General features: G+C 37.3%; 1 pseudogene; it reads left to right on the top strand.

Annotated features, from left to right (window-relative positions):
* LOC107555605 (neuroblastoma-amplified sequence-like) overlaps window positions 1–15,311 on the top strand; it is a 197,259-nt pseudogene that overhangs the window by 142,905 nt on the left and 39,043 nt on the right.

Below are 15,311 nucleotides of genomic sequence, written 5' to 3'. Positions count from 1 at the left end.
TCTCCTGACCAAAGAGAGAAGGTGAAGTCTAACATACAACTACAGCACTGAAGGAAACTGCAAAATAGAGCATTTGTTGACATCATGGAGAAGAAGATGCCTCTGGAGACCACAGATTAATAAACACCAGACTGACAAAGTGTTCACTGCAGCAGTAGGAATGAAATAAGAGAATGTTGGTGTAAAAATACAAAGCAATTATTAATAGAAACATAATTAGGCGGAGCAGCCTCATGCATAAAAACATAACACAAACACCTTTAATGGAGGGAGACAGACAAGGCCAGAGGAGAAGGGAGGAGCCCTGCAGCTAGAACATCAGCAGAAGAGCATTAAGATTGCTCAGTGTGAAAAGCCCATCCTTCAGCGTACACACACACACACACACACACACACACAAAGTTTGCAGCCATAAAGCCACTTTAAAGCCTCAAGACATTGAATCAAAACTCAAGCTGTGTGTGTGTGTGTGTGTGTGTGTGTGTGTGTGTGTGTGTGTGTGTGTGTGTGTGTGTGTGTGTGTGTATTTGTTTTCAGCGGTGACAAGGACACGTTGAAAGATTATGCAGACCCCTTTAAGGTGCTGGAAGGAATTGTTGCAGCAGTGCACACTAATATACAGAGCGGGTAGGTGTTTCCTTTGGTGCAGTGTTCCCGTTTACTATTATTTGAACATAGTGTTGTACGTTTGACCTCAGAGGAAGGGATGAGTTGATAGTTGTAGTATACAGTCATATGAGGTACGCTTTAGTGTAAAACAGTAAAGAATATATATTGGGTATGAATTACAGGGATGTTTCTGCTACTAAATGAGATTGTTTGGCACGGCATACAGCAGAAGCAGTATTAGCATGATAAAAGAAAGCTATGTTAATAGTAATGACTACAGTAAGCAATTGTTTTGACATGTGAAAATAGTTTGTTAGCCAAACTAACATGAAATTAAATTGATAGACGATCACATGTCCATATGTCACCTTTTTATTGGTGCTTCAAACAATCCAATCAGATTTTTAGAGACAAATGTTATCATTTTAAACCATGTGGAACAAAGTAACATTATAAAATTAAAATTAAGAAGATTGAAATATTTAAGATTGAATATATCATATGAATTGAATATTTGAGTAAATAATCAAATGTTTGCACATGTTGGACAGTTTTTGTAAAATTTTGTAAATGACCTAATTTGTGATTTACTTTGTGGATTGTCTTGTAAAAACACTTAGTAATATCGTTGTATTTCAAAATAAAAATAGGAAAAAAAATAAAAATAGAAAGAAAAAGAATGTGTGTGTGTGTGTGTGTGTGTGAAGGAATGAGATGTATTTGAGATGTAGATGTATTCAGCCCTTCAGCCTTCAATGTCATATTATCCTTCAGAAATTATTCTAATATGATGATTTGGTGCTCAAATAAGCATTTATTATTACTAATATTTATTATGTTGTGCTGCATAATATTTTTGAGATAACCATGATACAATTTTTTTGATGATTCTTGATCAAAAGAGCAGCATTTATTTGAAATTATTTGTAACTTTATAGCATCGATTTACTGCATCCTTGTTAAATAAGTGATTTTATAAAAAAAAAATGTTTAAATGTTTGAGAACAAAAAAACAGACATTTAAATTGTGTATGTATGATCTGTAATATGTATCGGTACATAAAATACATTTTTTCCCCTGATTTTATGTCATTCTAATCTTATGTCATTCTTTCCTGATTTTATGTCATTTATTTCAGTGGGAATATGGTAACATCTGAGGACATGTTGGCATGGTTACGACCCTTTTATGGCGACGATTCTAAACCTGGAAGACCCAGAATTGAGGTCCTGCAGATCCTAGGACATTCATTCAGCCTCAGCGATCAAGACATCCACCTACTGGTGTTCTTCAGGAGCCAGGCTGTTCTGAAAGCCTGCTGGCCAAACAGAAAGGTGAAAAATATGCATATACCCACACTGGCACAAAACACGATTTGCACTTCACACATAAATATTATTACATTCCCACATCTCTGACTCAGTATTAGCTTATTTCCTCTGTGAGGCACTGTGAATGTAATCTCATTTTACAGCGCAGCCCTTTGCGAGTTAGCATGTGCTTATAGGAATTGCTTGACTATTCTCACACATGTACAGTAGTGCTGTGTGTGTGTGTGTGTGTGTGTGTGTGTGTGTGTGAAGGAATGAGATGTATTTGGTCCAGGGATTACCAATTGCCTGCTTAACCATGCTCTTTGGCCTCACCTCATGTTGCTTTGGGGGTGCGAGCATGCCATCCTGCCGTTTTATGTGGTGTTCTCTGTCTCTCCGTATGTACCAGAGAAGCTGGAGTAAATTCAAGAGTTGAATATATAGAAGAACTAAGAAACTCTTCTGTCTAAATCTGTCAGTGTTTTTCACAGCAGAATGACCTTCTGATTTTCCTTGCTAAACTTTTGGTTTACAAAAGTCAAAGAAATCAGATAAATGTACTAGCTCAACATAATTGAATTAGAATGTTTATTGCCACTCAGATCCGCCTACAGTTGTGGGAGCTTGTTTATACTTTTTCCAAAGAGAAATTATTAAAACAGATTTTCTTAATGTTTAAAAGAAGAAATGAGGCTTCGTTACTAATCGGAAACTAATCTCTAAAAGGATAGATGGATGGATGGACAAATAGATGAATGGGTGCATGCATGAATAGACGCATGGGTGAATGGACAGAATCAAAGAAGTTAATATAACTCCATAATAGTTCTTTAGTTAGTTTTCTGACATAAAGTGAAGAGTCACCTCATCTTACTCAACACACATTACAAAAATACATGCTATTAATCAATTTTCCACCAAATCACATAATCCATTCTTTCACTAAACTTTAGTCATGCAAATGAATATTTATATAAGCAGACACTATCAGATGTTTGGTTTCACTTTAAGAGGATTACTCCACCAATTGATTTATAGAATAATTAAATGCAACTTTCAAACTTCAGGGGTTTAAAGCAAAAGAGCCCCTCAAGATTTCTGGAGGTAGTTCCAGTTTCCTATCAGTCCTTGATAAGTGTTATTTAGTGGAAAACAACAGAATACCAAGCTTATGGTTGGAAAGAGCCATTTTTGGCATGTCGCAGTTTTGGACTTGACTAGTTTAGAACATTAAGGATGAAGTCAATCCTTTAATTCCACAGTTTATCACTTCACTTCTCTTTAAAAAAGTCTCAATTGTGGCTTTCTTTCCTATTGCTTGGCTGTATCCCCTACATTGGGTCTCCAATGTTGGCAATAGCTTTGTTTTCCTCAATGAAATGAATTAATTGTGTCTTTATTGTGATCTGAAAAGGAAGGGAAATGAGGGGAGTTGTAATGAGAAGTCATGCCCTGAAGGAGGAGGAGTAATTAAAATGAACAGATTGAGCGAAGGGAAAGAGGATTGGCTCTGTTTCACCAAGACGTGGAGGCCACGTACTCAGATGCCTAAATCCTGATTGGGAGCGCTGAGCTGGGCCTGTGCGCCCTGAGCGATGGGCATCAGGCCACGGAACGCTGGCGTCGCGCGTGTCTGCTGAGAAGCGGACGCTGGTTTACATCACGAGCCACGGAGTCTGGTTAGCCCCAGGTGTATGTGTGTCTTCATGTCGGTATTTTTGCTTGTCTCTGTTTTTGTACTGTGCTTGTTCATGCCCACAGGATTGTGCGCATGTTTGTCTTTTAATATAACACTTCTACCCCCTGTATCCCAAACTAATCATCTTCTAACTCGCACACCGGCCCATCCTGCCTAGCACCATAGCAACCGCGACGTTACATCTGCCAAGCAGGAGCTGCATTTCAGGTCTCGCATCTGTTTGTTCTGTTGCATGTTTTGCTGAGCTGTATATTCTCTGTTGTTGTTTACTTGTGCTGCGTTGCGGTGGTGTTTATCTCCCTGATGTATGAGGTAGAATTGTTGAACTTTATCAAAGCATAATAGGGGCCGTCCTTTCAAATTCACCAAGAGGAAACGTCAAAGCTCATTGTAAGAGAAAGAAGCAGCGCGCGTGAGCAATGGAAAGTGCCGGGACGATTATTGCACGGTTGTCTGATTGAGGAAATGACTTTGATCGCAGACAGAGTAAGAGTGGTTGGGCTTTTTGTCTCGTTCACTAACTGTCAGTGGAGTGTGATAACTCTTTCAATTACATTCATCAGGTTTAATTGCTGACGGGTTTCCCTATAAAATGACACATACTTACCCTCAGCAGAAATCATTGTAGGTGTAGAGAAATTCTGTAGAGCTATGTGTTTTTTTGCTGCCATGTTGAGGTTGCACTTTTTCCTTCGTTTTCACAAATTGCCTTGGCAGTCAACTCGACGGCTTGTCTACGCTCAAAACAGGCCTCTCCTATACATAGGATCTTTGAGTTTATTCTAGCGAACTGCTAGATTAACTCTAAACTCCCAAATATGCAGGTATAGATTTTCTATATTTATAAGTAAAAAAAAAAAAAACATTTTTCCCCCCCAAGCAATTTTTTGCAGCTGTTGGCTTGGCCTATATATTTGCAATCAAAATAAATGTAAGCAACGTGACCCAGACACAAATGTGAATTTGGTTTAATTAAAACTGCTGCTACTCTTTATTGCGAGTGCCAAATTAAAAAAACATATTGTGAATGATGAATATTGTACTAATTATTAATTCTAGAATTTAAAATAAATAATAAATAAATGGTATCATGAGCAACAATTACTCACAGTTAGTATTTATTTAACAAAATTAATTTCAATTTCTACATATACCAACATGTTTTAGTATTTAAAGTTGTGTAAATTAACATTAGTTTATGTATTTCAAATTAACATGAATTAAAAATTAGGGGTTGACCAATTATCGGTCTGGCCGATATTAAGCATTTTTATGGTTATCGGTATAGGTCATTTTCAAAACTGATTTGCCGATAAAATAATTTAAAAGCATTTAATGAAAGTTTTTGTCAGAGCCCTTGTTATTCTTAATTTTGACATTTAATTTTAATTTAAATTTTTACACCAGACATGTTAATTGATTCAAAATATAGTTTATCGCTCTACTGGATCTGTTATAATCGGTGTCTGCATCGGCCCTGAAAAACACATAGGCCTATCGGTCGACCCCTGTTAAAAATGGACTGTAGTATATGTTTAAATTAACATAAATGATAAAATCATGTTTAAATAATTGTTTATTGTTAGATTATGATACCAGTAATACATAAACTCATTGAAACATAACATTGTAAAAGTGTTACCAAATAATTATATTATATGTGATAGCAAAGAGATTGATTGTTGCGTTTGTTGCGTTTGACGAATCACAAACTTCTCCAAAACAACTTATTAATGTTGCAAATTGTCTCATAAATGTATTTTACCTCACCAAATGTTTTTCTAAAAGAAATTTGATTGAAATGACCTGCATTATCTGCATTTCCCTGGCAATTTCTGCCTGCGTTATGCAAACGATCTCTACCCCTTTGGCATCGCAATGACTTGTGTTCAGATCCTCATCCCGGTGGCACACGGCCGTGGATTTTTTTGTCTCTTAATTTTAGCCATCCGTCTTAGCCTAACGGCAACAAAATGTCACAATCCCTATGAGTGCTTACTGCTCACTTGGCAAAGGACAGCAGCTTTGTCAGTCTGAATTGAGAATCTTTATTTGGCAGCTATCCGTGTCCCAGACTCCCTTGTTTACTTGTATTCTGAAGTAGTTATTGATGTAATGAGTGCAAATGAATTTGAGGATGCTGGCGTGCGTGTACACATGTGTGTTTGGGATCAGACATGGAATGTTATCGTTGCCATGGTCCCTTGACTTGATAATCTGGACTCATTTGTCATGTTAAGAAGCCGTCAGTGTTTCGGGAGAAATGGGGAGGGTGTGTGTTTGTGTGCGTGTGTGTGTTTGTGTGTGTTTAACCGTAGACAAGCTTAATGACTAGGGTTAATGTGGTCATTAAAACAAGGTCTTCGTTTCCCCCCGGAGTGCATGCTTTAATATGCCCATGTTTAGCAGTGCTGTTTTAATGTCTTTATCCTGTGTGCGTGTGCGTGTGCGTGTGAGTGTGTGCTTGCATGGTTGTGTATTTGGTTGTTTGTTGATTACAGAGAAAGAGCTAAATTCCCCACATTGAAACCTTCCTGTTATTACTAGTCAATTAGTGAGGTTTGCCTAGTTTTTCTAGATTTTGTTTAGATTGTATTATATAGTAATGTTTTTTTTTTTTAAAGAAATCTCTTATGGTCACCAATGCTGCATTTATGTGATCCGAATCACAAAACATTTTAATTTAATGAAAATTTTAAAACAACATGTTTCTATTTTGATGTATTTTAAAATGTAATTTATTCCTGTCATGGCAAAGCTGAATTTTTAGCATCATTACTCCAGTCTTTAGTGTCACATGATCCTTCAGAAATCATTCTAATATACTGATTTTGTGCTTAAGAAACATTTCTTGTTATCAATGTTGAAAACAGTTGTGCTGCTTAATGTTTATTATATTTTCTGACTGAAAAATATCTTACACACATATTTGTGGCACTGGCAGTGTGTCAGCTCGGGTCTGTCACGAGCGCTCTTGTCTTTCACACGTGTCACTCTCCTCTGTCATTAGCCCCACCTCTCCGGCACAGCCTGGGGCCATGCTTACATCATCTCCCGCTTCACAGGCTTCAAGTGTCAGTAAGTTTCACTTGCTGTACTCTCCTACATTAACTTCCCAAGGTCTTAGTGAGAGTTCCTCTGCTTCTAATTCCTTGAAATTCCTCTAGTTTCTAGCATTCTATTTTTGTTGACTTTATATCAAAAATCCCTTTCAAGAAAAGTCAGTTTACTGTGCGGCCATATTTGCAACGCCTCCGGGCAGCTATTTCAGGCATGCACAACCTATTCCTATCTATTTGAATAAATCTCAAAAACTGCTATCCAAATTCACATTTAAATAACTTATTTCAAATCAGCAATAAAATTTGACATACACACTTCCATAAATGTTGTTTCTTATTCTCAAATGTCATTGAAAAGTATATTTCAGGTTTGTCTAGCCAATTTTTGTGATTGGCTGTTTTAATTAGAAGGCGGGATTCACTGTGCGCCACAGATTCTTCTAATAATGGTAATATGAAATGTCCTGGTATATGATTATATAAGAGTATGATTGTATTGGTGAAGGAAGATAAACTATCAGAGCTGGGTAGTAACTGATTACATGTAATCTGGATTAAGTAATCATATTCTAAAAATTAAGTACTTGTAATTAGATTAAATTAGATTTTAAAATGCTTGGAATCAGACTACAGTTACTTTTTTATTGATTGCATAATTACATATTTACGCAATAGCAATAAGTTATTCATTATTTATTTATTCTTTCTAATTCATTTTTTCATCTTTTAAATGTTCCTTTCTAAAATAGCCTGCTGCTTATATTTTCTTTAACCTCACAACCCCCCCACCCCCGCAGTTATTTTACGGATCCCAGTTTAGGAAATCTTGACATAAAGTAATGTTTTAATGCAATTCATGTTGTCAATAACAATAAATGGAATTCTTTTTCTTTGCATCTTTATATCAATATGGTACAAGATTATCCTATTTTAATGAATGTGATATACAAGTTAGGTCAAAAGTAGTCATCTAAAGTAGTAATCAAAAAGTAGTCTGATTATATTACCTCAAATGTGTAATGTAATGCAATATGTTGCTAACTGCAACCTTATGTTGTGTAATTTGGAATCAGTAATGGATTACAATTGGTCTCTTACTGTTTTTACCATATTAAGCAATGGAAAATAGTAGTATGCTATTATGCTATTCAGAGTTCAGCCATAGTTTTGTGGAAGTGAATTTTAATTTCTTCTAGAAGGGAAACTGCTGTCAGGGGAATAGATAAGAGTTCAGAGGAGGGTGTTGAAGAAAGTGTGATGGAGGCAATCACAGTGCGTTGAAAAAGGTTACAGAAGGAGCTTTCAGGAGAAGGTACAATGTGATTCAGGGCCTGCAACAATATTCCTGTCAATCGGGAAGTTCACAAGACCTGAGGGTGTACTATTTGTCATTTCCACCTTGCCGGGTCTACACTGGTGCGGTCTTTCTCCCAACGGTCTATGCAGCATTACGTCACCAAAAATGAGCAGGAACACAAGGTCTGAGGGCATTTTGGACTGGAAAAAGTGTTGTTCCAGGTTCTTACCTTACTCCTAAAATCATAGAGCACTAGTTGGTGGTTGTTTCAGTACCGACAAAGACTTGTGATCCAGGAGCATGTCCTACTTGTGTACATGACATTAAGCAGGTCTGAGTTCAGGTTTCCAGAGGTTCGAGTTCAGGTGTTCAGTGACTTAAAGGTGACTCAGCTTTGACGTAATGTTCTCAGAAATCGAGAGCACACTGAACCTGGGCTATATATGGAAACTGTTTTACCTGTGACAGATTTATGCCAGCGCTGAGAAGATACAGTGGGTTTTATGTGCACCTCATCACACACAGACAGCCGTGATCCATCAACGACCTCCGTCCTTGGCCTGGAGCTCCATTAGCATGGGCTCATACTGTAAATGGCTGCAAGGGTGGCTAGAATCATAATGGTTAAGTGGGGGGAAATTATAGAAATCATGGAAAGTGGATATTCAGCGTACTATGACATACTGGTAGTTCAAAGAGTTCAAAATACCCCCCAGTTCACATAGACTGTTTATGAAAACTACACTGCAAGATTCATTTAGAAATGAGAATGCAGCTGAGAGTCGGCTCGCATTCCACAAGGTTGTAAATGTATCGGGTTACCATGAAACCAGGGTCCTGTTCGGCGTCCTGGGGTGTTACAAAGTATTTGTGAAATCTAGCTAACAAAATATATATTGTGTGTTTGAGTGGTCCAGACGCTACAACTATGACATCACAACTATTGAGAAATTTCTGCAAAATTTTGTGGATAAAATAGGTCCCTTGTCAATAGTGCATAAATGAAAAAAGCATAGCTCACACAGTCACTTTCAGCTTTCAAGCTGCTGTCCATTAGTTGTTGTGGCGAATTTGAATGACGAATTTGAACCAGTTGTGAACCATACTCCTAAGGCCCAATTTCATTTGGGAAAATTTGCAGAACAGCAGTAAATGCAACCACACCTCAAGGCTATAATCAACAAACTTTGTCTTCATAGTCTCTTATGAATCTGTGTGCTTGATTCAAAACAGTGAATCAGTTGTAACATCTGAATGACCTTAGTGAATTACTTTGTTCAGACTGTTCATTTAAATGAATCTGATCAACAGGTGATTGACAGATTCAGTTGAGTCCTTGCACCTGTGTTTAATATTTCAATAAACAAAGCTGTGACGAGAGGGGCGGGGCCGAGAGCCGTGGGAACGGAGCGAGGCCGGTGGAGTAAATGCTAATGCACGACACCTGCACCACTCACCGGTCTCGAGTCCCACGGAGGAGCTCCGGAAGGATAAAAGGAGGAGTGACGACAGTGTTGGACAAGAGAGGACCAGGCCTGGATTTTATTTTGTGTTTTGGTTCTGTTTGTGCGTGACCGTCGTCTGCGAGGGGCTGTCGCGCTATTTTGTGTTTATTTTATTATTAAAGTTTTCTTTGAACGTTCGGTGGTTCCCGCCTCCTTCCCATGACTACGAACTTTGTTACAAAAGGAAAACAATTAAAATATAGGGGGGGAAATAGTTTATTTTATTTTAAATTGTAGTTATTTCATAATATATTTATCTTCATTTTACATTTTTAGGATTTAATTAATGGACTTGCATCAACTCACAAAACACTTGCAGTTTGGAAAAAAATGTAAAAGGGTAGCTTCATTGCAGTTTATCTATTTTCAATTGTAAGCAGCATTAAGTAGTTTGGAGATCTACAGTTTCAAAGTATCTCTGACTACTACGCCATGTGAAAAAGCAAGGCAAAAGTACTAGATTTTATGATCGGTCCTGTCTAAACTGAGTTTATAACTTCATTTACTAACTCTGGACAGACTAGACAGCTCATTTGGTTTTCTACCTTCTTTGATCAAGGTAGATCTCCGTTTTCTCCTCTATGCTGTAAGTGTGAGTGCATGTCCCTTCATCTGAATGTTTGTCCTTTTAAGACAGGATCAGAATATCAAACTCCAGTCCCCCAGCGCTGGGATTTGGATCAGCTGTACATTGAGAGCACAGGGTAATCTCTGGCTTCTGGCTTTGCATAAATCAAAGAGCCGACTTAATATTTAATTATGCTCCAGGTACTTCTGTCTGTGTTCTTCATCTCGCTCTCTCACTCTTCCTCTGAAGCTAAGAGGAGCACATTCCGCCTTTGTAAGGGTCTGCCTGAACATCTAATCACATGCAATCATGCTAAAAGCAGTGAGGTCTCACAGCTTAACGGAGTCAAGTGGTGTTTCATCAAACAAAAAGAAAAATTAACCAAATTCAACATCACTGGATATGAACAGGTGCGGAGTCTTGTTGTAGCTGTGGTGCAGCTGTTGGCACATGCGCTATGGGTTTGATGAAGCTGTGGTGACGCAGGTTCAAGTTTGTGCAGCGGCATAATGCGTTGTGGTCTGAAGTTGTCATGTGACTATTAGTGGCATGTTTATTGTTACATATTTCTTTAGTGTCAATTTCATGTATTGTTAACCTTGACAATGAAAAGTATTAATTGCTATATATCATATTATATTATACAAGAAAAGATAACACCAGAGTATTTTAAGGGTTTATTTATTGAAATGTACATATGAAAAATATGAATTTATAATTTATTATATTATATATATACATTACATATATACATATACTATAAATATATACATTTTTACTATTATTATTATTATTAAAAATTATATATTTTGTCTAAATAAATGCTGTTTAAAAACAAACCCAGGAGTTCTTGGTAAAAAAGTGAACAGCTGTTGAATATTTCTTATGTAGAACATATGTAAAAGAGGTTGTCCATTTTCTGATTAGGTCAAGCTCTCTCTCTTCCTCTCATATAGTCTTATGGGCTTTCCTATGTATAATTTTCTAGCTAAGCGGTGCATAATAAATAAGGGTCAAGAGTCTGATCTGTCGACTCCAGAAGAATCAGAAAAAAGCATGCAAGAAAGAAAGAGGATTGCAATGCATTGCAGTGGGTGAGGTGAAACTGGGGCATTTTCTTTTCATTTGGCTCTCTTCTTTTTTCTAGCATTGACTTTGAGACTTAAAATCTCAAAGCATTTCTGCTGATAGAGAAACATAGAGCACTGATCTGTCTAGACCATTAGGAAATAAGTGTGTGTGAGAGCATTTGTACATGCGTGTATGGGTTGATTTCAAAGCACTGCAGTGACTGTACATTGAATCTATTGTTTTTGGTGTGTGATCAAGGCACTTTTCACCTCTCTAACACACTGCCACAATCTCAGTGACCTTTGCTGCCTTGAGGGTGAGTACATTGAGTTTCCCGTCGATATGTTCCAGCAGTGCGTGAATGACTGTTTGACTGCTCTTAATAACATTTGAGGATGGTTTTTAACAACATTGCAGAATGGTTTCTCACTCCACTGAGCCGCACAGTGCATTAGTCCTAAATTGGACATAAGCTGAAACCTACAGAAATTGAAGTGAGATCTCTGACACAAATTTTCAATATTCGGCGTTAAATCTGTGCTTTACTAATCACTCTTGTCTGTCGGGGGCTTTTTGTGTTTCGAAAAGAAAACTATGAAGCTGTGACACATTCTTCTCCATCCCTGAAGAACATTTGAATTATTTTAATCTTTGCTTAATTGTCATAATCTGCTTCACTGAGCTGAAATGCAGGCGCTCTTCAGAGACGCTGAGAAAGTAAGAGAATGAGTGTTTTTTGGACTAGTTTTAATGTTATTTGGAATGTAAAATAAATGTATATGCATATATATACGGTGGCAGACTAAATACTTTTTTGCCCCACTATATGTATATGTATATATATATATATATATATATATATATATATATAAACAATACATACAATTTGTGCTTTATAGCACATAAGTTGCACAATATCCTTCCTACCTCAGATTGTACATTCTAGACATTGTTGGAAGTGTGGCCTATCAGTTATTGAACACGCTCCAACAGGTTAAGCCGTGATGCCCATGAAGTCGAGGTGAGTTTTAGTCTGTCTTGCATCATTTCCAGTTTCCATTTCCGCCTCTTCTCCCCAGGCTGATTTGAGTGTCTCAGAACCTGCTAATCTCGGGGGATTTTCATGCGCAACAGTCTCTAGAGTTTACAGACAATGGTGCGAAAAACAAAACATTGGCAGCTCTGCGGTAACTGGAAAACAACCACCCGTTACGACAGTGTCATCAATAACATTGTCTCTGAATGCACAGCAGCAGTAGACCACACCAGGTTCAGCTTCTTTCAGAGGCAACATTGGAAAGAGGCTAACTAAAACTGGACAGATTGCACACAAAAAAAACGCTGCCTGTTTTGACAAATCTCAATTTGTGCTGTGACATACCGATGGTGCAGGCAAAATTTTGCATATGCAGCATGAATTCATGGATTCATCCTGTCTTGTTTCAGTGATTTTTGGCTGGTGTTGATGGTGTAATGGTGTAAGGGCTGCATGATAAATCGCATGCGATATTTAAAGCGCATCTTGTCAGTAAAGCCGGTTCTGTAATCAGCTGTAAATCTCCATCATGATCATATATGAACGTGGTTTTGCGCAGCTTGTCAGTGAACATTAGCTCTGTGTAGTAAATGCTGCTCCATGTGAAAGCACGCACGTGAAGGAGATTTACCGCTGATTACAGAACCGGCTTTACTGACAAGATGCGCATTAAATATCGCATGCGATTTATCGTGCAGCCCTAGTGTAAATGGAAATATTTCATTGGTGTTGCTCACCATATGCACTTTATAGTCGGCCTACCCATCTTCTAATGTCTACATTCAATAGGACGACCACACAATACCAATAATGTGTCGACCAATAATGATGATCAGGGCCTATTAAAGGATTGGTTCACTTCCAGAATAAAAAATTTCTTTCTCAGTCAAAAAGAAATTAAAGTTTTTGAGGATAACATTCCAGGATTTTTCTCCATATAGTGGACTTCAATGGGTTGAAGGGCCAAATTGCAGTTTCAATGCAGCTTTAAAGCACTCTACACGATCCCAGCCGAGGAATTAGGATCTAGTGAAGCCATCTGTCATTTTCCCAAAAAAATGCTATAAATGCTCGTCTTGCACTAGCTCTGCGATGCGAGATTTCACACATTATGTAATCATGTTGGGAAAACATGGTTGATTTTTCGTTTGTGTACTTCGGTTCAAAAAGGTAGGGTAGGGCGAAAAACTCCATCTCATTTTCTCCTCCAACTTAAAATTAGTCCAACATCATTGTTTTACCCATTTTATGAAAAGGACGTTTGACTTTCTGTGCACGTTCACGTTGTAAACCCTGGGTCAGTACTTCTGCCTGCTCGAGGTTGAGCTATTGCAAGACGAGCATTTGTGGTTAAAAAGTATGTACCCTTTTTTTTTTTTTTTTTTTTTGAAAATGAACAATCATTTCGCTAGATAAGACCCTTATTCCATCTGGAGCCCTTTGAAGCTACACTGAAACTGCAATTTGGACCTTCAACCCGATGGCTTCCATTGAAGGGCCACTATATGGAGAAAAACCCTGGAATATTTTCCACAAAAACCTTAATTTCTTTTCGAATGAACAAAGAAAAACACAAACATCTTGGATGACATGGGGGTCAGTAAATTATCAGTAAAAAATGTAAAATCAAAAACACCTTAAAAAATGTAAGGCCGTTCAAGTCAGGGTTGCCAGGTCTGCCTTTTTTCCCTTCACCAAACATTATTTGTAGCACACCCCCCATCCATTAATTGTAAAGAGCTTTGTGTTTTGTTACTTTTGATAAGAGACAAAGTCTCCGCTCTCAAATTGTGTCCATTTAGTTGTGTGCATCCCTAATCAAAACCCATTTGATCGATATGTGGAAAGAAATTTTGGAGAGTTTCAGGCGGACAGGCTGCCTGGCATGATGCTGCAGAAAATGAAACAAAGTAACCACTAAAATGTCCTCTTTGTGATCATATTTGCACAGGAGTCATTTGTTGACATGTCATTGTCTTATAACCCAAAATTCAGGCTGTTCTGGGAATAAAGAATGGGATTATCATAGATGTGGTGATTGAGTCTCTGCTGTGTTCTTTGGTAACGTAATGAATGTTGGTTTGCTGAAAAACAAATAGTTTTTCACAGAAACACTCAACCTTGTAGTGCGCTCAAGTGGTACACCTCCTCAACCCTTCTCTGAATATTCATGAGCCCCTCCCATACGCATACATAATTAATTAAATATGTGGTAGAGTCTGAAATATCAACACAAATGGCTTTTATTATTCAAATATTGAAATATTAAATGCCATTATGCATGTTTTCCAGGTGGCAGCATGTCAAGAATACTCTGGAGTAAAGCTTGCATTTCTATTTAGCATATGAGGGTAAAAGTGTAGTTTCAAATGCTTGGACTCTCACAGTGGGATACAGATATCGATGTTTCATATTATAGCTAGAGTGAACGTGGATCAGGTGAGAGACAGGCAAAGTGTGTGATTTTGGGTTATTGGATACAACCCCTGCCGTGCCTTTACAACAAAAAGGATCAATATTTGAGGAGGTCTGTGTTGGTAGTGTTCCAATACAGTTATCATAGTGTTTGTTGATTATGTAATAGTTTATATAAATTTATTAATAATTATATACACTAGTGTTCGAAAGTTTGGTGTCAGTAAAATTCAATTTCCAGTAAATGCTGTTCTTTTCAGTTTTCTATTTGTCAAAGGATCTTGAAAAACTGTATCATGGTTTTCACAAAAAATATTAAGCAGCTATTTTCAAAATTGATAATAATGTACCAAATCATCATATTAGAATGATTTCTGAAGGACAATGTGACACTGAAGACTGGAGTAATGGCTGCTGAAAATTCAGCCTTGCCATCACAGGAATAAATTACATTTTAAAATATATTAAAATAGAATATTACAAAGATTGGTAAAGACAAACGTTTTGGTTTCGGCTATCTGCCTCCGTCAGTGTGACAATTCTTTGTCTCTCAGTGGTTATATAACAAATTACATACATCAGGTCATTATAGTTACTCAATCAATCCACAGACTCCACTTAGACATTAAAAGTTAAATGTTTTTACTTTGATCTAATAAATGCAGCCTGGGTGAACATAAGAGACCTCTTTCAAAAACATAAAACAAAAAATTACTGACACCAAATTTTTAAACT

The sequence above is a fragment of the Sinocyclocheilus grahami genome, unplaced genomic scaffold (genome assembly GCF_001515645.1).
Source record: "Sinocyclocheilus grahami isolate Dianchi unplaced genomic scaffold, SAMN03320097.WGS_v1.1 scaffold540.1, whole genome shotgun sequence".
Classification (NCBI taxonomy): Eukaryota; Metazoa; Chordata; class Actinopteri; order Cypriniformes; family Cyprinidae; genus Sinocyclocheilus; species Sinocyclocheilus grahami.
The sequence above is the reverse complement of the archived record's forward strand: the minus strand, read 5'-3'. Positions and strand labels throughout refer to the sequence as shown.